We start from the raw sequence: 22,999 nt of genomic DNA, 5'->3' as shown, positions 1-22,999 counted from the left end.
AGGTAGCTGATCTGGGGCAACTGGTAGGCAAGATGTGATATGTGACAGGTGCCCCATCCCCAGCTTATGGCAGAAGTCTGGCCTCTCTCCTAGCAGCATCCCAAACCATTCACCCTGGAAGTCACTCCAAGCATAATTTATTGCTTACATTTCTTATAAAATAATACTATCAAGAAAGGTTGGATGAAACCATGGAAGTTCAGCTCTTGTAAATAAAAACAAGAAGCACTTCAGGAAAATTGAAATTACATACAGAGCAAAACAACCCTTCAAACTAATACTTAGCTTGGGGATGCATTTCCCTGAATGCCTGGAAAAGAGGTTTTTGAGATTTTGGGTTTAGAAAATCAATGTGATACCATATTAAAAGGAAATCAAGAAATGTAATTCCTTTTATGGGTTTGAAAAACGATGGGGATAAAAAAATAAAAATTTTATATTCTGCAACATCTACTGTATGAAAAAACAGTATACCTTGAGCAGAAACAAGCAGTAATGGATTTTAAAAATGGACAACTAAAGCACTATATATTCAGCAACAGCCAACACAGCTGGGCTTTCCACAGGAATCTTGACTATAACCAAAAACTCTTTCTGAAAGTTCTGAGTCCTATTTCACTAAAAAAAATTCAGAAGTTTAATTAATTAAAATATTGATAATTTAATACAATGCAACACTTGATGTCTGACCTGTTTTATATATGATTAAAAGTGATGGCCATTTTAAATTACTGAAACAAGTGGCAGTGGTAGTTTCTTTCCTAGCAACAAGTGTAGCTCAAATTATTTTGAAAATGATAATTTGCAAAAAACAATTTTCTTCTTTGAATAATACAAGGGTATAGAAACTGAATTTAAAATTATCTGTTACTGCTAATCTAAATTTCTTAAAAATCAACTGTGATATATACATAGTCTACTTCGAGAAATGCTGAATGCTTCTCCTTTTGGAAATAAAGTCTCTTTCATAACAGAGTTTCTTTTTCAAAAGACTTGGTTCTCCAGCTCTAATATTACAAAATGATTCAGTGAATACTTGAATATGATTCAATGAAATCTGAACAGTGCTGGAGCCAAGAAATTACAAGAATAAAGTCTGCAGAAAGTGTGCTACTATGTGTTGTGTGTTTGCACTTGAAAATAAATATACTACTAAAGTACTAGTGGTACATGTTACTATGTATTTGCACATATGTTTGAAATGTCATACATATATTTGAAAAACCAAAAGAGAAATTAAAAATAACAATAGTGATCTTTTTCACAGTAGTTTTGTTTGAATACTAATTAAGAATAAGAGGGACCACATATCAGTAAGACACATTAAATACAGAGTTTGGAGAATGTATTGAAAAAAATTAGTTATGTTTACTACCCGACTACATTTGCTTAACAGTTTTAAGGGTGTGATGACTAGTAAAGGTCAAAGACACCGTCATGAATTACTCGTGGAAATTCCCATTTCAGGACAAAAATGGGAACGTAAACACTGACTCAAGCCAGAAAAATGGGTAAGATTTATACTTAACTGGAAATTATTCTTGAGAGGAAAATTGTTGTCATAGCTAAAAAACACTGCATCTCAAATTGCTGTTTTCTGATTCCAAAGTGTTTGGGTTATAGAGTCATCTGGAAACTGAGTTTCCATTCTGTGATTGTAACAGAATGTTAAACAACAGTAGCATACGGCTACAAAACTAATTCTCATTCAGCTACATTCAGAAACTTCATATGTGAGTTTGAAGTAGGAAATTACTCCACAGCAAAAAAAAATGACTATAACCAAGATTATTTATAAACTCAAAGTCCTATACTGTTTGGAAACACTGGTGTAGGATCACCACTTTCAGCAATAAAAAGATTTCTGTTTCATTCAGCAGCTACTGGGCGCTTCCAGTGTTGAGACAGACCATCCATGCAACTGCCTTTGAGGTAGGTTTTCAAGCTTAACAAGGCTTCTACTCAAAACAATTTATTCTCTTCAGCTGTGCTGTCAGTTTTCCTATATTTTAGAAAGCCACTGTTGACATCATTCAGATATTTTACTTTTTTCATAAACAGAAGCAGGGAAATTTATGTATGGAATTTGACATAAGCAAATAAATTTTGAAAATGCTGATTTAGAGATTAAAATATATAACAGATACCCTCCTACATAAAATGACTGCACCAAACACACTCCTTATCCAAAAGGAAAAAATAAGTATGTGATTCTTCTGAATTCGGAAACTCCATGCTATTTTGTGCATTTATTTAATTCAGTAAATAGATATAAAATTAAAATGTAATAAGATATAGCAATAATAGTATGATTCTAAAGTAGTGAGGTAAAGATGACTAAATGACTTGTGCAGTCAAGAAGAAGTATGCCCTGGACAATTAACTAATGTGGTTAAAAGATTCTTATGAAAAGAAATATATCAATTAGGTAAAAATATGTAAAGCTTAGACTGATCAACCAGAAGGTCCGTTTCCATGTAAAATTAAAATCTAAAATATTTTATAAGCATAATACATTTAATAAAACATTGCATAAATAGAACACATATATGGAAAACTATGTATTTGTGGCTATTAAATATGTAACTGTTTGTTTCCTAAATACTCTTTCTCTATGTGTGGTTAAAACAGAGATACCACTGTCATCAGATTTCACATTAAAAAGTTCAGTCTCATATGAACTTATTAACTAAAGCATTTTTTTACACATAACAAAACATATAACAAAACAAAAACAAACCTTCATCAGTACCTGTATTCAGAGCTCCCACACTTCACCAATGCAAGCTGCTGCACCTCCAGTTAGGATACCTAGGGACATAAATTTTCTGCCCATGCTTTTACAAACATAAACATAATTATTATAGTAATCCTAAGTGAGAAAAACTTTTTTAGTGTTCTAAACAGAAGTACCCTCAAATTTTGCAAAGTGGAAGTGATGACTAGGTCTGAGGCCTCTATGAGTTTCTGTACCTGTCCGCAGAGACCTCTTCCTGCATGAGATGCCAGTTTGTCTCAAGGGGGTGAAGGTCTTCTCTACATATACCATGACAAGGGACAACTGAAGATATTTACACCTTTCAAGCCATTTGAGCAAAAATGAAAGGAAAACAACCTTTTAGAAACTTAATAAATAGACTGGATAATGGACATGATGCAAGCTTTCTGATAAGGCTAATTTATACAGTGATTTTATGCCTATGTCCTTGAATTCGACAGGACTTGAATTTTTAAAAGCAGTTTAGATGGAAAACTCTTTTGATTTGAGTTTGTTTGTTTGTTTTGTTTTTTCTCCTCACATTAAGGCCAAGATGTTAAATCAACCAAGAAAATTATATATTTCTTTCCCAATTCTTCATATTTTTCTTTCTAACAGCAGCTTGTTCTTTCCCCCTTGTGTTTGGGGCAAGATTTCTGATGAGTGGAGGACTGACCTCTAAAATAACTTCTCCCTGCATCTACTTGATGTTTAGGGTACCTGTTTTCTCAGAGCCAACCATCCTACACCAGATTTAGTGAGATTCACATGATGGAACTGCTCTAATCACTGGAATCTTCAATGGCAAGGAAACTTAGGAAAAGTTAGACATTTTTGAAAAATACTTTTGTTTTGATATTTACCTTTGGAAGTGTGTTATTATGAAAAGTTTCTGAGAGAGACACTGGGACTTTGATATGTGCATCCCTACACTAAACAAATAATAACACCACAGGTGAATATATATTTCACTACAAATTACTTAATGTTATTTCTCTCTGTAATTTAACTAATCTGAGATAATACCTGTAGCTAATTCCTGGTTTTAATTATTTCTTATTTAATTAATACTGTCTTTGCCTAGACTAATTCTATTTTCTTCCCTTGGGAAGCATATTGTATCAGGAATATTAAATAAAATATGGAACTTTTTACAACACAGTAGATTTACTAGGTAGCTTTTGAGAACTTTATTCTATATTCTTATGTGTTTGGGGTTTTCTTTACCCTTTTAAAAGACTTAGGTAAGTTGTCACAGAGTGATGGAATGCTTTTAATAATGTGTTTAGGACAGAACAGCAGCTTTGTACTGACTGTGGTACCTGGAAATGGGCCAGACAGAGCCCTGTCCATCCCACTGCAGTGTCTCTGACAGCAGCCAGAAGAAGCAAATGCTTAAGGAAATAACAGAGAACACGGACGATAATTATTTTCTTAGTATAGCTTGCTTTACTCCAGCAACACCCAGTAACTTCCTGAGCTTGCAGCTGAATTCAGACTGTTGTAATTAATAGTTATCAAAGTATTTAAAGTTCCTGTATTTGCATAATACATTTTTAACCTCTGTATGCCTGTGCAGACTCAGCTATCTTAAGTATATGGAAGTATATGAGAAGACAGAGATTTGTTCTCTGCTTTTCACCTTTGTTTCTAGATGCTGTATGCTTGCTTGAAAACATCTACAATGGATTTCTAGAAGAGTTATCACAGGTTTATATCATATAATTTCAGAATTTATGCATATAAATAATTTTTTTAAAAGGTTATATTTAGTAAAAGTTCAAGTGTAGCGTGTAAATTGCCAAAATTGTATCTCAGATTCATTGCAACACGAAGTAACAAGGTGTATATGTAATAAAAATTTAATATTTTGCAAGAAATAACCATCTATTGTCAAAGTTCATGTTCTAAGGTTAAATTTAAACTTTCAGATCAGTGGGCTAGCTTCACTGATGCAGATAAGCAAGAATTTCCACTATGATGTTTGCTTTTCGTGCCAGACAAACATATATGTAACCACGAAGAAACAACTCCTATTCTTTCTTTTCCACTTCCCTATTATTGCCGTGGCTTTTTCACATTTAAAAGAAAGCTTAAATGGGAGTTACAAGTGAGAGAGAAAGGTAATAACTTAGGAGTTAGGCACACTCAAATCAGTTAGGGCACTGATGGCAGATTCTGTGCTGCGATTCTTTTCTCAACCTGAACCACAGAGAGTTTGGAATGAGATCACTGCTAACTTTTTTGTTTCTTTTATTCCTTAGGATTTCCTAGAGCTCATTTTATGGTTTTAGGTCTGGAGGATGTTTCTGTCAGTTCAAAGATAACCTCTTATGAAAATATATTTTATTTTTATGAGACGTGCGACTACCATGCTGTTTGAAGACAGATTTTAGACTATAGCAAGTGGTATTTGAATGCATTGTGCCAGTGGCATTTGAGGTGTTCAGTTCACTGGATTTTATGCTCTTTTTGTATGAAGAAGTTATTTTATCTCCAGTTCAAAGTGGATTTTTCTTTTTCTGATTGTTTTTGTTGCCTTTGAAGTATTCTGTGACGTGGATAGCAATAGTATATTCAGGACTGGCTGGGATTTTACTGATGCCTGCCACATATTAGTCTACTCTTGAAACATTTAAAATCCTTAGAAGGCTCAGAGTCTCTTAATAGTTTCCAACAAACATTACAGAGTATTAAAAGTTTTGGTTTAGCTATTTTTATCAACTTAAACCAGTAATTTAAAATAAAATATATTTTCCAGTAATGCCCTCTGTAAACTGGATTAAGCAAGAATATAATAGCAAAAAACACCAAAAACAAAAATGACTAAAAACCTTTGAGTCAAAGCTGTATTTCATCACCATTGAGAAAATATTATGAATTATTTTTTTTTTATTCAGTACTCTCATTGGAGAATAATTCTCAGACACTAGTGGCTTTTCTGTTTAATTTTGGTAGATGAACCTTTTAAAATAGGGGCACATTTAGGAAACCATTTACTTGTTTTTAATTTGTTCTTTTCCCTGGCCTGGAGCAGCAGAAATTACAGGAATCAGAACCAAAATCTTAAATTGGTACCATCAGTTTAAGTTAAATTGTTTTCTGATATTTTATAGTCATGGCAGTAGTCAATTGTTTTTCATGTTGGCCAAAATCTGTACATTAATATCCCAGCAGAAGTGTTTTGTATTTCAGCTGACCTATGTTTCACATCTCTTCTCAGAATTGTTAAATTTTATTTTTTTTAATATATCCAATTTGTACTAAAAAAAAAAAAAAAAAAAATTGAAATTTTGTTATTTTGGTTATAAATGTCCTCTCACACCATCAGTCAAGTCCAAAGCACACCACCTCCTCTGCTCTTGAGAGTGTTAAGTGCCTGATGTAATGCTAATTACCAAATTACCTTGGCATCACACTACAACAGTGGTAAACAACCTTGTAGCCTCAGGGATAACTGTATCTACTATATTATTTGGCATACTGGCCTAATTTCTTTTAGAAAAAAATAGATGTTAATTTACAATACCAAAAAAAAGAACCAGTGCAAATCCAGTCTGTTACTTTATGTTACATATAAAAAATAAATTGACTGGATATTTAACAGGAACTGTGTAACTGGAACTATTTGCTGATGAAGACAGGTTTGGGCTGGCCTAAGCAGAGGGAAATGGAATGGAGCTAATTAAGGTAGAATCTGTCCTAAGGTGGGTCACTGACTCTACACCCGGTACTAGTTACTGGAAAGCAGACATGAAGGAAATGTTGAAGAAGCAGCATAAAAATATGATCTGTAGATCACCCAAGCATCTGACATTTTGCCCTCTGAGACATAAAGCAGGTACCTGCCTGTCCGTAGACAGTTGCTAAGTGAACAGGAAGAGTTAATGCTTCAGGCATGTCCATCATAGTCAAGAAGAAAGTCTTATGGCTGCAACAAAGGTGCCAAATCCTGTTTGTTTTGTTATCATTTCATAGTATCAGCAAACAGAATATGCATTCTCGGAGAAATGTGCCCCTAGGTTTGTTGCAACCTAAAACAACACAAGTTTCAGGTGGCAACCTGTGCAGTAAACTAGCCTGAAATTAGCCTTGAAAGGAAATGTTATGACAAAGACACTGAGGAACTAGAAGCATAGATAAAAGGTAAGTGCAAGACAAAGAATTGACCAAGGGTTGAAGAGAAAGTAAAAAAGACTGAAGATAGTTACTCTTCTATTTAGTCACTGTATACTGAACAGACCATATGGAGCAATGCATGCCTTTATGTAGCAAATATTTATACATAAAGTTGGGTTCTGTCCTGTCAGCTTGGTACCAGGTGTCCATGCCACTCATGCCAAATCTCTGTGGTCAGAGACAAAATGTACCAACACAGGTAAAAATCTATTGGGAAGCAATTGATTGGGAAGCAATCGATTCACTCACTGATAACTGCTGTGAAATAGGTACAAGCAGGTGTAAGCAACAAAGTTATACTTTCACACCGGCTTCTCATCATAATTATGTTCTGTTTGATATAAACTAATGTATACAGTGTAAGTACAACACCTTGTTTCCCGTTATTTAACATTTATCCTACAATGTTCCTTGTTGTGGAACCTTTCAGATACAGTCCAGGGAGGTGGTGGAGTCATTGTCCCTCGAGGTGTTTAAGGAAAGACTGGATGTGTAAGGAAAGACTGGATGTGGTGCTTAATGGCATGGTCTAGTTGACATGGTGGTGTTCGGTCATAGGTTGGGGGATCTCGGGGGCCTTTTTCAATCGAATTGATCCTGTGATTCTGTTTTGCTGAAGTTTAAAAGTTGAGAAAAACATTTCAAAACATTAGGCCAAATCAATGTATACCAGTTATTGTGAAGGAACCCAAAAACATTTTGGGGCTTTGCATTCTCAGATTGACTTGCATTTCACTGAGAGTTAAAAATGCTTATGTTGTGAATGATTCAAAAGAGCGTACAAATTATAAACAAAGCTAATGCTTGAGAAAAACTGACTGAAGTGTCTTGCATAGAATAAACCACCAGAAATAACATAAACTATAAATAGCTGGATCTAAGATAAAGACAAAAGAAAAGGGAGAAAACTGCAAGTCATGTGTCATTTATTGCTATTTTATACTAAGATATTTACTGCTTGATAATGGAATGCACAAGGAATAGACAAGCATTTTTATTTCCACATCCTTTTTTATTTTTGGTCTTAATCAAAATCACTTCACAGATTGTAGACACGCTGTTCCTAGTTTGTCAGTATGTGTGAAGAAATTTGTATGGGCAGATAGTTCTAACCACTGCAGTCTCTGGGCAGAAGAAGTTAAATACGTGGTCACAGAATACATTTGGAATTCCCAGAGCATTTTAAATTTCCCCGCTTTAAACATTAATCAACACTTTTTTTTCTCATATATTATGTCTCCGTCCTAATAAGTAGAAATATGACTGAAGATTACTTCTGCCTCAGCCAGGCTAAGAAAAATTTGGGCTCTTAAATTAACAGTAGGATCATGTATTAGGGAGGGTTCGGAACATACTGAATCTAAAACCATGACACCGTTGCAAGTTCAACAAAACCCAATATTTATTACCAAGAGGTGGCCAACATAACGAACAAACTCAAAAGGGAGGAAGGAGGAGAGAAATAAGCCCCCAGCATGACCTCCCCAGTTACCCAGTTGTTGCCCATACAGTTATCTTACCGACCTAGCATGCCTATAATTACCCATAGCAGAAGCTGCATCCCTGGAGAGTCAGTAAGTTCACAAACTGGCAGGCGTCCCCGCCAAAGGCAACGTTGTCCTTGAGGTAAAGCTAGCTCCCCTCCAAGGAAGCACTATCTGCTTTTATACAATCAACGAGCACCTCTGGCTGGGGAGGTGTGGCCAGTACTGCCCCGCCAGAGGTTCTCAATCCCACCCGCTTGGTTATGTAAGTTCATCCCTTCAGCGCATGCGTGAGAACTTTGGAAATCCCCTCACGCACACGCATATGCTTTGGGGGTCTTTTCTAATTGAGTTGGGAGTTGAGCCATCCTCCCCTCCTCTTCGATTTCTCCTTCAAATGCCCTTGGCAGACAACGAACCAATAGCAGAACACCAATTAAAATAGTTTATACAGAAGTTCTCCCTCCAAGGACGAATTCACTGTTTTATCAGTGAACTTGGCAGGGAGAATATAAACTACTACAGGTGACTGGGGCCAAATACAGACCAAAAGTATCAGCATAAATTCACCCTGCTACAGATCAGTAGTCAAAACACTGCATAATAATATACTATACTGATTTTTAACAACAAAATTTTCATTTTTACAGAAGAGACTTCAATATGCATACTGGGACTTTTTCCATACTATTTCAACTGGAACAGAAAACAGGGGCACTTTTACATTTAAATGTACAGTACCTTATGGCTATTTATTGTCACATTTGACTTATTCCCCTAAAGAGAAAAGACCCAAAGACCATTTAGCTTTCTATAGATTAGGATATATTTTCCAGGGCTCCAGATATCCATTACCTAACCCTGACAGTGGCTCAGCTGTGAACGTTTTTTTCTAGAAGACAAGGATGACATGTTGTGTTACTATAAGAACTGTTTTTAATAGAGCTTCCTTACAAAAATTCTGCTGAGAAGTTCATAAGCATAGTGTGAATAAATAAGCTATATCAACCTGCATCAACAGAACTAAGAAGGCCAAAACATTTCTACTTCTTGATTTGCTTTGGCAGTCAGAGATCACTAATGATATTGCTTACCGAAGTAGGTAGTGCCATAAGTAAAATCTGAATTTTCTCTTATTTTCCTTTTCAATACAAACACCAGCTTTAGAGATACCATTCCCATCACTGTCACTGTTATTAGGGGGAGGAGTGATTGATTGTAATGTTGATGAACAGAACCATCAATGGTATGTGGAACATAGTAAAGAAATAGCTTCCTTTTCCAAGAAAAAAAAAAGTGGGAATCTATACCTATATCAAAATATATATGAAATTAAAGGTCTGAAATAATTCATCACCGTAAAAGCAACAAAAAAATACTTTGTGTATCAGCAATATTAGGTACTGTGGAAATAACTGATAACAAAGACACAAATGTCAGGCATTAGTATTTACATGAAAATCACTTCAGATTTAATTCATAACATAAAAGTCAAATTTAACTTGAGGGCTATATCCTTATCCTTTTCAAAACCGTAACAGCAAAACACAAAGAAAAATATAAGCTTACATTCCCAAGATTCACTTACACGTCGGGATAAAGGGCTTATCCACTTGGAATGGAATCAAAACCTACTACTATGGCCTAATGATTGCAAGTAGCAGCATACAGCACACAGCACACAGATTTCCTGTAGGAAACGGCAATCAAATAAGTGCAGTAATTGCAGCCTTTTCAGTCTCAGGATACAATTTTTTTTTTTTTTAAACAGAATGGCAGATACAAAAAAAAAAGCTATTAGAAAGGTAGTATGGCATTACAAAGGAAGACTGTCCAGGAACAATAGGAGGGGAACATTACTTGATTTGTTCAACTCTTCTACTGAGATTACATACTTGTCCCTAAGTCCTAAGAAGTCCTACAAAAATCCTAACCTTGGCCAGGTAAAATAAAAAAATCCAGAACAGTTGGGACATCAAATTTGTATTCATGAAGGCCTGGGAGAATACTGCCTTCAGAGAGTGTGTTGAGCAGATTGTTGTTCAAGGCTGGGGGAAGAACATACTATTTATCACATGCTTGATGGCTTAACTCAAATGAAAATATGGAAAGTTATCATTAAAACTTTCTTTCAACTTGCAACCTATGGATATAAAATTTCTTTGAGGCCAGTCCACATGTCTAATGGAAAATATCTGAAACATAGCTATCCTGATTGCCCACAGGGTAAAGTAGAAAACAATCAAACAAAAAAAATCAATTAGGAATCTATAGGAGTCCTTCAATATAAAAAAATCCTAAGAAGTAGTATAGCTCATATTTTCTCAATACACGTAAATAGAATACTAAAACTATAAATACAATTTAAAAAAAGACTTGCTTAAGCTTTTTGTAAATAAAAAAAAGAAAAGGCTAGGGAATCTTTTTGCACTTAAATGTTATAAACCATTTTAAGATATATTGTCATCTCGAAATAATTGCATTAGGAAATTAGTGTTACAGAGCTGTTACACTTCTCAGGAGTCTTTTCTCAGTCAATATAATTGAGAATTAAAGCTGTCTAAGCAGGCAGTCTTCCATGGGATTTCTTCTGACTTCATCTTCCTGTGATTTCAAATGCAGAACAGTCAAACTCAATTGCTATTTAAAAAGACTGTTGAAAAATTGATCTAACATGGCCTATACTGTAGTTCCTCAGCAGGTTCTCGTAGAGAAAGAAATACTTTCATCTTTAAAAAAATACAGAAAATAACATTTAAACAAATGGAAACTTGAAGTCAGTGTAACAAATGGTTTAAATACTAGAATGAAAAGTATGGGGACAAACCCTACAAAGAAATAATAAATTAAAAACTACCTGCAAAGACGAAGCTGATAATAGAACTAAACTCATAAACCAGAACTAATTTGATAAATATTTATTATCATTATTATGGAGTATTTTTATCATAAATTGTAAACTTTATGAGAGCATTGTTCAGTTTTAAGTGAACCCTGTAATAGACTGGCACTGATAAACAGAACAGCATGCTTTTTCAACAAATGTAATGTTGAAAGTAAATGCTTTTAAAAGTTGAGACTTCCTCAATAAGCTTTTACTCATAAGAAAATTACTTATTTATTTTAAATGTTCTTCTCCTCAATGATACAAAAAATTAATGTGTTCAAAAGTGGAAACTGTATATTAGGGAGGAACATTCGTATCCTTATGAAATGTTGAATTTAAAAGAGATCAAAATAGCCTAGTAACAACAGGTAATTGTTAGAATACTATCTGATCACACATTCCTGTAAAGAATAAAGAAACAAAAAAGGAACAAGCACAAAGAAAATAACAATGCTGTGACCAGGCTTCAGATTAGTAAGCGATCATTGGTAGTATTGACTGAGAAAAGGAATCCAAGCAATTTTGCAGCATCATTACTCTTTCTTCAGTAAAGAGAAATCATATTTGGTCTAGGGAGATGAGTGAATAATTAAACAGGCGACTTTTCAAGCAAGGTTCTTAATACAATTTAAAAAGCCAGAGCTTTCTAAATAGAGTGTAGGGAGATATTCATCACACTTTGCTTTGTATCTTTCACAGAGAATTTTTTTCCTTTGCATCTTCCACATAAAAAATTGAAGGAAAAAGTTAACTATGGGAGGACACCCAGCAATTACCATAAGTGCATTGTTAAAAACCAGATAAACTTCCTAGCTGTTCCCCAAGAAATAATTCAGTACAATTTGTTCTAAATCAGTTACATGCTAATGAAAGGAGTTGATTGAACAATTATCACACTATGTTGTTTAAATTTAGGATCTCTGTCATGGAGATGAGTTTTTCAATTTCCCACAAGATAGCTTCCTGGCACTGCTAAAGAGAATCCTCATTTCTTTATGTTGTTGTTATGTTTAACAGAAGAGGAAAGAAATTAGTGGGACTAAATTACTATGAAAAAAGTAATTTATATACCTGGAATGTTCCAAGGCAACAGAGAATAATTGTCATCAAAAATTTTAGATCAGGAAAAGAAGGCAGGCAGGCAGGAAGGCAAGAAAGAAAAGAAAGAAAGAGAGAAAGAAAGAAAGAAAGAAAAGGAAGGAAGGAAGGAAGGAAGGAAGGAAAAGGAAGGAAGGAAAAGGAAGGAAGGAAAGGAAGGAAGGAAGGAAGGAAGGAAGGAAGGAAGGAAGGAAGGAAGGAAAAGAAATAAAGGAAGAAAGAAATAAAGGAAGAAAGAAATAAAGAAAAAGAAAAGAAAGAAAGAAAGAAAGAAAGAAAGAAAGAAAGAAAGAAAGAAAGAAAGAGAAAGAGAGAAAGAAAGAGAGACCTCATCACTCTCTCCAACTCCCTGAAAGGAGGTTGTAGCCAGGTGGGGGTTGGTCTCTTCTCCCAGGCAGCTATCAGTAAGACAAGAGGGCATGGTTTTAAGCTGTGCCAGGGGAGGTTTAGGTTAGATATTAGGAAGAAATTCTTTACAGAAAGGATAATCAGGCATCTCAATGGGCTGCCCAGGAAAGTGGTGGATTCTCTGTCCCTGGAGGTTTTTAAGATAGACTGGATGTGGCACTTAGTGCCATGGTCTAGCAACCGCAGCGGTGTTGGGTTGAGGGTTGGACTTGATGATATCAGAGGTCCCTTCCAACCCAACTGATTCTATGATTCTATAATTCCATGAAATTACAGACATAAAAATAGTGGCAATATTGATTCCACACTAATATTTTTCTTTTCTCTCTGTGTCTAGTACATGTTCATAGAGCTGGATATATTAAAAGTTTAGATATAACTCAGAAGTCTGAGAAGTAGCTATGACCTTTTCTCACAGGAAGCAAATTTATAATTTCAATTAAAACACCTAACTTTGATGGAGGACAAAGTGCAAGTTAAGCAATTCATCCAGCTAAGCGTGACTGTAGTATTCTTAAACTCTTTAGTATAGAAATAAAATTTTAAATATCTTAAGTGGTAAAATTAGTTGTTAGAAGTGTATGGGGATTAAAAGAAAGCAGAATAACAACTTTAGGTACAGAATATAATAGTTAACAAGAAAGAGAAAGGTTGAGGGTTTAAAAGTGATTTAAAAATCTTAGCGCAAGATTTTTGTACTATCATTGCATAGCTGTTTATGAGAGAGAATGAAACTAATAATTAGCATATAGTGAATAAAATGGGCAGTTTATATCCATTAAAGTTTCTTAACACCATTTGAACTTGAATAAATTGAAAATATGTTAGATTAGATGTAGTGAAAGTTTCACTTTTGTAATTTGCCCATAGGAATTCACAATACAAGAGAACTTTTTTGGCATCTTTATCAGACTTAATGAAGGAAAAAATTCTATATCATATACACATAATACACTTAATGAACAATTTCTTTTTCTTTCCTGGTAGGAAGAAGATGAAAGAGGAGAAGTGAATAAAAGAAAGTGAAAGAAACAGAATTATTTTATTGTAATGCAAACAAATTACTTCATTTGAAGAACTCAGTGTCTTTCCTGACAGTATTCCATCTCCCTACATATTTTCTCTCTTAAAAATCGGTCTGAGTACAGGTGCTGAAATAGCAAACACTGGTAAGACATGCTTACACTGGTAAGACACTCAAACAGGGGTAAGACATACCCCTCCAGCAAGTTTACTTCTGGAATTTTTATTCTAAAAAATCTTGGATGATAATTTAAAACAGGAAGAATGATTATTAAGAGACAAATGACTGCGAGGATCAGGTTTTTTCTGGACTTTGCTGAGGTTGAATAGGCATCTTTTTTTCTCTCATAATGTGAGAGCAAGTCCTTCAGCCTCAAACTATGGGACTATACAGTTCTGTCTCTTTTAATGCTTTCTAGGAAAAGTGGGATGGATATCCGTGAGGGAAGAAAAAACAGTGCACTACCCCATCACAAACAAAGCACTGCTATCTATGTACACTGCTTCTCAGTCAGATCCTTAACATGCCCAGGATATTCCAGCTTTTCACATTCACATTATTTGTGAATAGGGAGGGCTGTGTCATCTATTGGAGAGCTTTACAGGATCATTAAGGCACTGTGTTCATGGTCAAGAAGGCACAAATACCTTTTTTGTATCTTTAAGCAAACATAAGAGCCAAATGTATATTTTTCCTGAATGATTGGGAGCAAGAATTTGATTAAGATAACCTAATGGCTTTTAGCTAATTATGATATGCATTATCTGGGGACTCGTTGATATTTCAATAGTCTGAGCAAATGTTCTATGTTCTCAGACTGTGTTTTTGTGGCTTATATTACTGATTCTTTTCAGAGGGTGATTTTAGTTAAGATAATGTTATACTTTAGCATAGAGTATTCTGGAGAATAGAACTGTTAGGCTGTATTTCAACTGAATTTATAAATTTCTTTGTATGCCTCACATACATATATGCTGTAAAATACATGGTTTGTTTCTGTAGTTGTAAAAAGACAAAATGTAGATGTGTATAGACAGTACCCAGAAGTGCAGATAGACAAATCTTCAAGGTTTTTATACACATTCATTTTCCTTTCAGTTCCTTTTCTGTCAGCCATATAGCTCAACAGTTATCAACCCTGGCAAACTCACTCAAAGTTTTCAAGTATCTCTCATCTTTTCCAACAGCTAATTCAAATGAAAAGAACAGTGCTTTACTATGCTTCATAAGTTTTTCCCATCTAACTAATCTCTCTTAAAGAGAGTTTGAGAATATTACTTCTTCTATGCAATGTGAATGATGAGATATTCCTTTCTTTCAACAAATTTCTTGTAGCTGAGGGCTGCTGTGATACTGTGATGCTGCACACAAACACACACATATAGTTAACACACCCCATCTTATGTCAACTTTTCCTCATAGATCATATTTTATACAGAATTGATCATTCTTTTTTTTTAGAAAACTTGACTCAGGGATTAAAATGTAAATATTGTCTCAATATTTATAAATTTTTAATGAAACACTGAAAAATGTTATCAGTAACACTGAAAATATTGATATTTCCTGTGTACAGAGTGCAAGTGGAGAAATGGTCTGCAGAAATGGTCTCTGTGAGGAGCCACTGGGGCTGACCTGCCCCGTACTGGACACAGAGCCACTACAGGGCACAACTAAGCTCCTCAGCCAAGATAGTATTACTTCTGTGAAAGTTTGTGCAAGAAAGGGTAAAAAAGTTCTTAAGAAAAATTCTGTGAGAGAGAAAAGTAAGAAAAATGTAAGAGAATCAGCCCTGCAGACACCAAGGCCAGAGAAGAAGGAGAAGAAGTGCTCCAGGCACCCGTGATGAAGACCTTGGTGAGACAAGCTATTTCCCTGCAGACCACGGAGGTCCACGGTGGACCAGATACCTACCTGCAGCTCCTGGAAGATCCCATGCTGGAGCAGGTGAACATAACTTGAAGGAAGTTGCAGCCCCAGTGAGTTCATGCAGAAGCAGGCTCACGGCAGGAACTGCAACTCATGTGGTACTGTATCCTGTGGAGAGGACGCACGCTGGAGCAGTTCTTCAAAAGCTTCAGCCTATGGAGAGGACATATGCCAGAGCAGTTCATGAAGGACTGTACCCCATTGGAGGGACCCAGCACTGCAGCAGTGCTCAACTGCAGGGAAACAATGTGAGGAGGAAGGAGTGGCAGAGAAAAAGTGTTATGGACTGACCACAACCCTGATTCCCCATTGCCTGTGTCACTCAGCAAATATGGGGAGGAGGTAGAATAGTTGAGAAGAAAGGAATGCAGTTGAACCTGGTGTTACAATCTGCTTAAATGTTGCAGAAAGAATTTCAGGTTCAAATATTCCCTTGAGCAAAATTAAAACTCACACAAGTTATCTGTTGATAACAAAACTGATTTTATTAAATGCTAAGAGATGCAAAGAGAAAGAGGAAAAATTAAGAAAAGTTGGAAAATGCTAAGATTACTTCTAGAATTAGAGAAATGATACCACCAAAAACTACCTGTCCGCCAAGCTGGTGTTGGGGAGGGGGGAGAAGTAGTTTCTGCCCCTTTTTTTTCTCTGTCTCTGCTGCTTTTTGATGTTATTTCTTTAGCTGTGGGGGGGTCTTAGCAGCTTTAGTTCTCTGGAATGTGGCCAGGATGTGTAGTGTCACCACTCATGTTGAGCCATGTCCCAGGCCATGCAGGGTCCCAGTTCAGCCGCACCTTTCGGCCCTCAGAAATATGGTAAGGGTAGAAGGATAAGATATAACACACGCATGTCGCACGGTGGGTCTCAGTTCTCTCCAGGCTGGCAGAGTTCCAGTCTCTGGTGGCAGGCAGGTAGCATGCAGTGGCAGAGGACAGATGAGGGGGAGGTGGGGAGAGATTTTCAGCTAGGGTAACTGGTTCTCTCTCCCTTTCCTCTCTCCCTTTCCTCCCTCCCTGATTTTCCCAAATTTTTCCTCAACTTTTATAGTGTTCAAAGGAGGTAGTATGTGGTTTCTTGGCACCCTGTTCAGATGTTCGAAGATATATGATAACCATAAACAATGCCAGGATCTTTTGGCAGGCAAACTCCAGCAGGAAGCTCTGGTGAGAACTTCCGGCAGAAAGCTGACAGAGAATTTTTGGTAGGAAGTTCTAACAGGCAGAAAAAATGGCAAAACATTATTTTTGGCATTTCTATATTATCTGTGTGTTACACCTGGGAAGAAAAACAGTGAGAGTGGAGTGATGGCGATTTTTATTTTGGTTTTGTTTCTCACCATCCTGCTCTATTTTTAATTAGCAATAAAATAAATTAATATTCCCCAAGCCAAGTCTTTTTTCACTATGATGACAATTGGTGAGTGAACTACCTGTCTTTATATCGACCCATGAGCTTTCCATCTTATTTTGTCCTTTGTCTGCTGAGGATGGGGAGTAAGAGAGCAGCTTGGTGGAAACCTGTCAGCCATCTAAGGTTAACCAACAACAAACTGTATGTATTTAGCCTTTCTCATTAATAAAATCATTTGCCATCTTCCCAAACAGTTATAAGCAATGTAATTTCTGCAGTGAGAGTAAATTTAACTGAGCAGACAATTATGTTTGAAGAAATATTTTCTAATTATAAACAAAACTTTAAAACATAAAAAGAAAAAGTTGTGGTTTAGTTTTTAAATATTAGACAGATGTATCTAGATAGCTAGCCCATTAAGACTAAACACCTTCTACCAATATCATATATGTGGTTAAATACAAGAGAATTGCATCTTATTATTATCAGAGATATAGAAGTAAATGATTTTATTCAAGAACATTGATTTCTGACCTAGTAAGCAAATCAAACACCTTCAGAGACAAAACCCCACTAGATTAGCAGTGACAATTTTCTAGATGTAGGCAATAAAAGTTTTTTGTTTCAAATAGCCAAATGAATGTTTATTTTATTACTCTCACTTTCATCCTAGTGAAACCATTATGTGGCATTTCAAGAGCAGTGTCATCAGATCTGGTTGACACGATTATTTGAAATTTTCAGAGCTATTGTATATGATCTATTCCTATTTGGCAAAATGAGGAAAAAAGATTTAAAGATTGTTCACAGTTTTGAAATTAAGTATTATTAAGTGGAGAAAAAGCAGAATTTCTGCTTTAATGTCAGAGTATCCATATTGTCTGTTACAACAGTGGATAAATGCCCCAAAGATAAAAAAATATCACCTTTTATGCTGTTTGCCATGCCTTAATTATGCTTTATTCTTCTTCATCTAAAATGGGTTGCTTGAATTGACAGTATCAGCAAAGTAGTTAATGCTTGTAGTTTTCAACAGAGAGTGGGAAGAGTCCTCAGTTAGTAGTATTTTTCCATATGAAAATTATGTTCCTAAGCCTGATTTTAACAGCAGTTTCAGATTATTCTTCAAGCATTATTCTTCAACAAACTGTTTCTTTGTGGAAATTTGCAATTCAGTAACAACAATAGAAGGGATGATGCAAGCCTCTGAAACTTCATTTTCTCGATGTCTTGTTCTCTCATTATCTCCAATTAAGACCCATATACTTATGTTTTCAAAATGTTAGGATTTGTCTTACATGATTTTTCTTGGTTTTGAAGAAAACAGAAGTTGGTAAAGTTTACAGCTTCAAAATAATTAAGATTTTTTAAGTAGAGTAATATTCTTTTTCCCCTGGGACTCATTTTATTCTTTGCAGCCTCAGTACTCCATGCTTCAGTAACTTTCTTCTCCAGTCTTCCAGTTTTCTCTATCTGAAAAATATTTTGAAGTCTATAAAAGTCACGGACTATTACAGAAGAGTGTATGTATATTTGGATAATTGTAAATATGTGAGTATGTGTGTATTCCTGATATATTTATAATGACAAAAACTTTTAAGCAAACAAGTGCATACTGGACAGTATATAGATGCTTTGAACTCTGTTTCAGCAGAAATATTTCTTATAAAATTGAGGTGGATCAGCATTTGATCATACTGTGGATACCCAGTTTGAAGGTTGTCACATCATCCCATACTAGCAAATGTTATTCAGAGAAAAAATGTCCATCCATATTCTCCTTCTATCACACCATTTGGCTTTTTCTCAGTTACACTGCCTAACACAAAATTTTAGCTTCAGCTTTTGAAGCTTGATATTCAAACTGCATTTGTTTCTTTGCAAACAGTCATGAAAAGATGACTTTGGACAGTGACTACTATAGAACTACAAAATAAAATTTGATGTTTGGCATTGCTGTTGGCATATTCTAGTATTATGACTAATTTCCTATATTTTGTGTAATGAAATGTAATGATTTGCTCTGCTATTGCTTCCCACAAATCAATAACAGATGATCCAGAATTAATGCACTCTATAGTCTAGTTGAACACTTTAAACAAGAAACAGGCCTTGAGCACTTTGGGACATAATCCAAATGGTTGGACTTTAAATGTGAAATAATTAGTGTGTGAAAGCTATTTTTCTCATAATTGAGATAAGCCCATAACTACACTTCAATCTTATTATTAAACTATGCTCAGGAGAGGAAAAAAAATGGATGTGGTTAAATAACATTGTGCAATATGGATTTAAAAAAAGAAAGAAAATTGAAAATTGTCATTCATCATAGAAAATTGAACAAGCATTAGGTAAATGCCTCAATTGCAAATTAAGTGATCACCTTGTCAGGGTCTGAGAATTCACCAGTGAATCCTTATTAACAGGAGGAACGTGGAAGTGAAATTCATTAGCAAGCAGTCTCCCTCACAGTTCTTCATGGTATAGATGTAGGTCACAGCCTAACTGTGCGGTGTAAGAAGAAACTGAAACACACTTTTGAGGTCTTCTTAAGTGGATTGTAAGCAAACAATGTGGAAGAAACTTGATTGACCATGCATGAATTTAGCAAAAAGTGTGGAAAAGGCAGACACTCTTTTTCATCAACATATGCTCACTGATGGTGATAACATGGGAATATAATTTTTAGAATAGGTGAAGGGCAAATATCACCATTTACACTGAATCCTATAGTGTCTTCTACATATTTGTGTAGAAGTTGAACCCCAGTGCACTTAAGGATTTCTGTCCCCAAATGTATATTACAGACTAATACTTTATGTTTGATTTTTCATGTGATCATGATATAATCATAACTGAGGAACAATAACTACAAAGGTGAGCGCTTGCAAAAAATATTCTCCTAACAGTTCTGTCAGAACTAGTATAATGGAATTCTATAAATATTTGGGGAAGAGGGAGGAGAAAGAAAACACAATAGTCTGGCAAATCACAACTATGTGATTCTTGCAAATAACTTACCACTCAAGAATTTGAATGTCTGTAGTGTTTCACTCAAACTGTTGGGTATTTATAGTAATGGTTGTGTGAGTCATATGCTTATTTTTATGCTACAAGTTTCAATAACAACTATTTTAAACATGAAAGTAATACCTGCCTAATGACAGAAAATGCTGCACAGATTATTAACTTTCAAGTAAACATTTTGAAAAAAAAACAAACTCAAGAAAATCAATACATAAATAACAGTTACATTTTTCACAGGAGCTGTTTATTCAGAAACGGTCCATTTGTTCTTTCATTTGTTTAGCACTGTAAAATAATATTTCACTGTCTGTGCTCTAAGTAACAGCCAAGTTTTATTAAAAAAATCTGGACAACATGGAATCATAGAATTAATTAATTTAGAAGTGACCTTGAAGGTTTGACCACCTCAGAAAAACAAAGCCAAATAGATCAAGTTGCTCAGGAGTTTTTCAGGTTCTTTTAATTATCTCTGAAGGTGTAGGTTTCACCACCTTTCCAAGCCCCTGCTCCACCCTCAGGTTTCACCAGCCTCAGGGATAAAACTGAGTTATCTCTGCCTCTCCTTGTTCAATGTGTTCCAGCCCCAGTTGTCACAGTGGTCCTCCACTGGAGTCACTTTAGTTTGGCAGTGTCTTTTCTTGTATTTGATCTCTAAAGTGAGAAAGAACAGCACTCTGGATGCTGCTGACATTCAGCTTGTTTACCACGACTTTCAAGTCCTGCAAAGGTCTTTGTGAATCTTGTAGAGCTACTCTGTCTCCAGCCAGGGCCCACCCTACACGTGTAGGTATTTCAAACCAGATGCAGAGGTTTCCATCAGTCTCTGTTGAAATTCAGGAGGTGATTTCTATCAGCCTGTTTCACCAGGGTCAAGGTAGCCGTGCAGCAGCTCTGCCCCTGCCCTGTCACTCTTTCTCCCACATCCCCAGTCTAATATACCATTTGGTATCATCCCTAAAACTTTTTGAGGGTACACTCTGTCTCACCATCTGTGTCATTAGAACACTAAGCAGTATTGACCACTCATTAAGCCTCATCACTGAGTGGAGGAAGATTCCAGGAGCCGGGAACTGACAGAATGATCTGAAGTTAGGAACTCTAAGTATTTTTAAAAGCATTCTTTCTTCAGAAGTAAAGTAATATATATATATATACCCAACTATATATGCCAAGTAAAGTATGATGCAGAGTTGTTTGTTTGTTTTCTACTCTATAACTTTTTCTTTGGAATTAGTAAATGTGAAAAAAATAGCATATTACATTTAGTTTAAAATGTAGGAATTACTCGTGTAACATGTAATGCACAAGATATTGTGCCAGCACAGGAGAGTGATATGAGAACCCTAGGTGGGGATTCAAGTGTTTTCTACTTAATTTTTTCTCTTTATTGATGTCTAAATCCTTGTTTGGAGGAAGTGTATACTGAAATATATTGCAAGTAATTTTCAAGCTGTTTGTGAGTCATACTTAATAATATTGTGGAACACAATTTAGAATGCCATATCCCAAACTCCAACTGATGCAACTGTAATCCTCTGAGAAGTTCTACAAATCACTAGAGATGATTCTGTCATTAGATTCAACTGTGGACTCCAAAATATTCAAAAAATTAGGTTCAGTCTCTTCAGTTTATAGGGAAAGTTTGAACTACTAAAAACTCAGCTAGTAGTACAGTGAATTTTATTAGCTCTTTTGAAAGACTTTGTTATAACCAAAAGGTTTTCCATCTGTATACACACACATATTTTTTTGTAGGTATATGACAGCTTTCTACTCAGTCATATCTCTAGACACATTTATTGCTATTTAAAGCAACAATTATCAATTACATTATAATTATGATGCAACAAACATTTCTGAAAAACTTAAAAAAATAATTCTAAATACAGCACCCTGATGCTGTTTGAGGTCTCAAACAAGGAGGTTTCCCTTTAGATCACAAGACAGGCTTTTTGAATATACTTGTCTTGATATTAGAAAAAGTATTAGGGGCTTGATATCAGGAAAAGGATTAAACAGTATTTGTCATTGGCCTATCTAATCTGTAATTGTGAAATGTGAAATTATATGATATAACAATGCTCATGATTCACCAGGTTCTAACTCTAAGATTCAGATTTTTCCAGAGTCATGATTCATTGGGTTACCTCAGAGGTAGAGAACCTTAAGTATTCCTTTATTTTGATATGTGGGAACAGATTTGCCAGGTAGACTGCTGTAAGGCACAAAACTCAGACTTTCCATATACTGAACAGCTCAAAGAGACACGCAAAATTTTTTCTTGTGTACAGGAAAAGTTTAAACCTGGATTGGTGTAACTGAAATATTTTAGACTCAACAAAAAGCCTTTTTATGATGAAACTCTTCTAAATAGAAAATCTATCAAATTTTCCTATAAGGTCTGTTCCTGCTTAGTTTTTCTGATATCACTCTTGCATCTTAGAGGCAGTATATTAGCTTTTTCTTTGCCTATTTACATTTGTGAAGTGAATTGACTGTTGTCCTCCAGTCAGTGAGAAGGCTTAATGGGTATGTTGGTTCTGCACTGATCCTATGCAAAACCTGGAAGGTTGCACATATTCTTCTGACCACCAGTGTCTTATAGTGTCATGGCAAGGCAAATATTAGACTGTTTGAATGCACTAGTTCAACATTTCCACATATTAATGATTCTGCGGTATCTTTAATGATAAATCTGAAATCCATATGTTGGCAGTGCAAAGTTTTTAGTAATATTACAACATTTTTCAGTATTTCTAATCTTGAAATTTTGGCATGTACTCCAGGATTTAATTCCTGGTTTATGCTATTTCCAAGATTTGCAATTTTGTGAACTGCAGTGTATTTTAATGTGG

The 22,999-nt window shown here is 35.3% G+C and overlaps 1 long non-coding RNA gene across 1 annotated transcript; it reads left to right on the top strand.

Annotated features, from left to right (window-relative positions):
• The first annotated feature begins 839 nt into the window (after positions 1-839).
• Positions 840-15,775, top strand: LOC120324643. The gene is made up of 3 exons (XR_005566105.1): positions 840-1,932; positions 13,802-13,983; positions 15,415-15,775. It is a non-coding gene; the product is annotated as an uncharacterized LOC120324643 (long non-coding RNA).
• The last annotated feature ends 7,224 nt before the right edge of the window (positions 15,776-22,999 follow it).

Source organism: Pipra filicauda, unplaced genomic scaffold (assembly GCF_003945595.2).
Source record: "Pipra filicauda isolate LSUMZ 115617 unplaced genomic scaffold, ASM394559v2 scaffold61_size3293851_pilon, whole genome shotgun sequence".
In the NCBI taxonomy this organism is placed as follows: domain Eukaryota; kingdom Metazoa; phylum Chordata; class Aves; order Passeriformes; family Pipridae; genus Pipra; species Pipra filicauda.
This window is presented reverse-complemented; position numbering and strand designations above follow the sequence as displayed.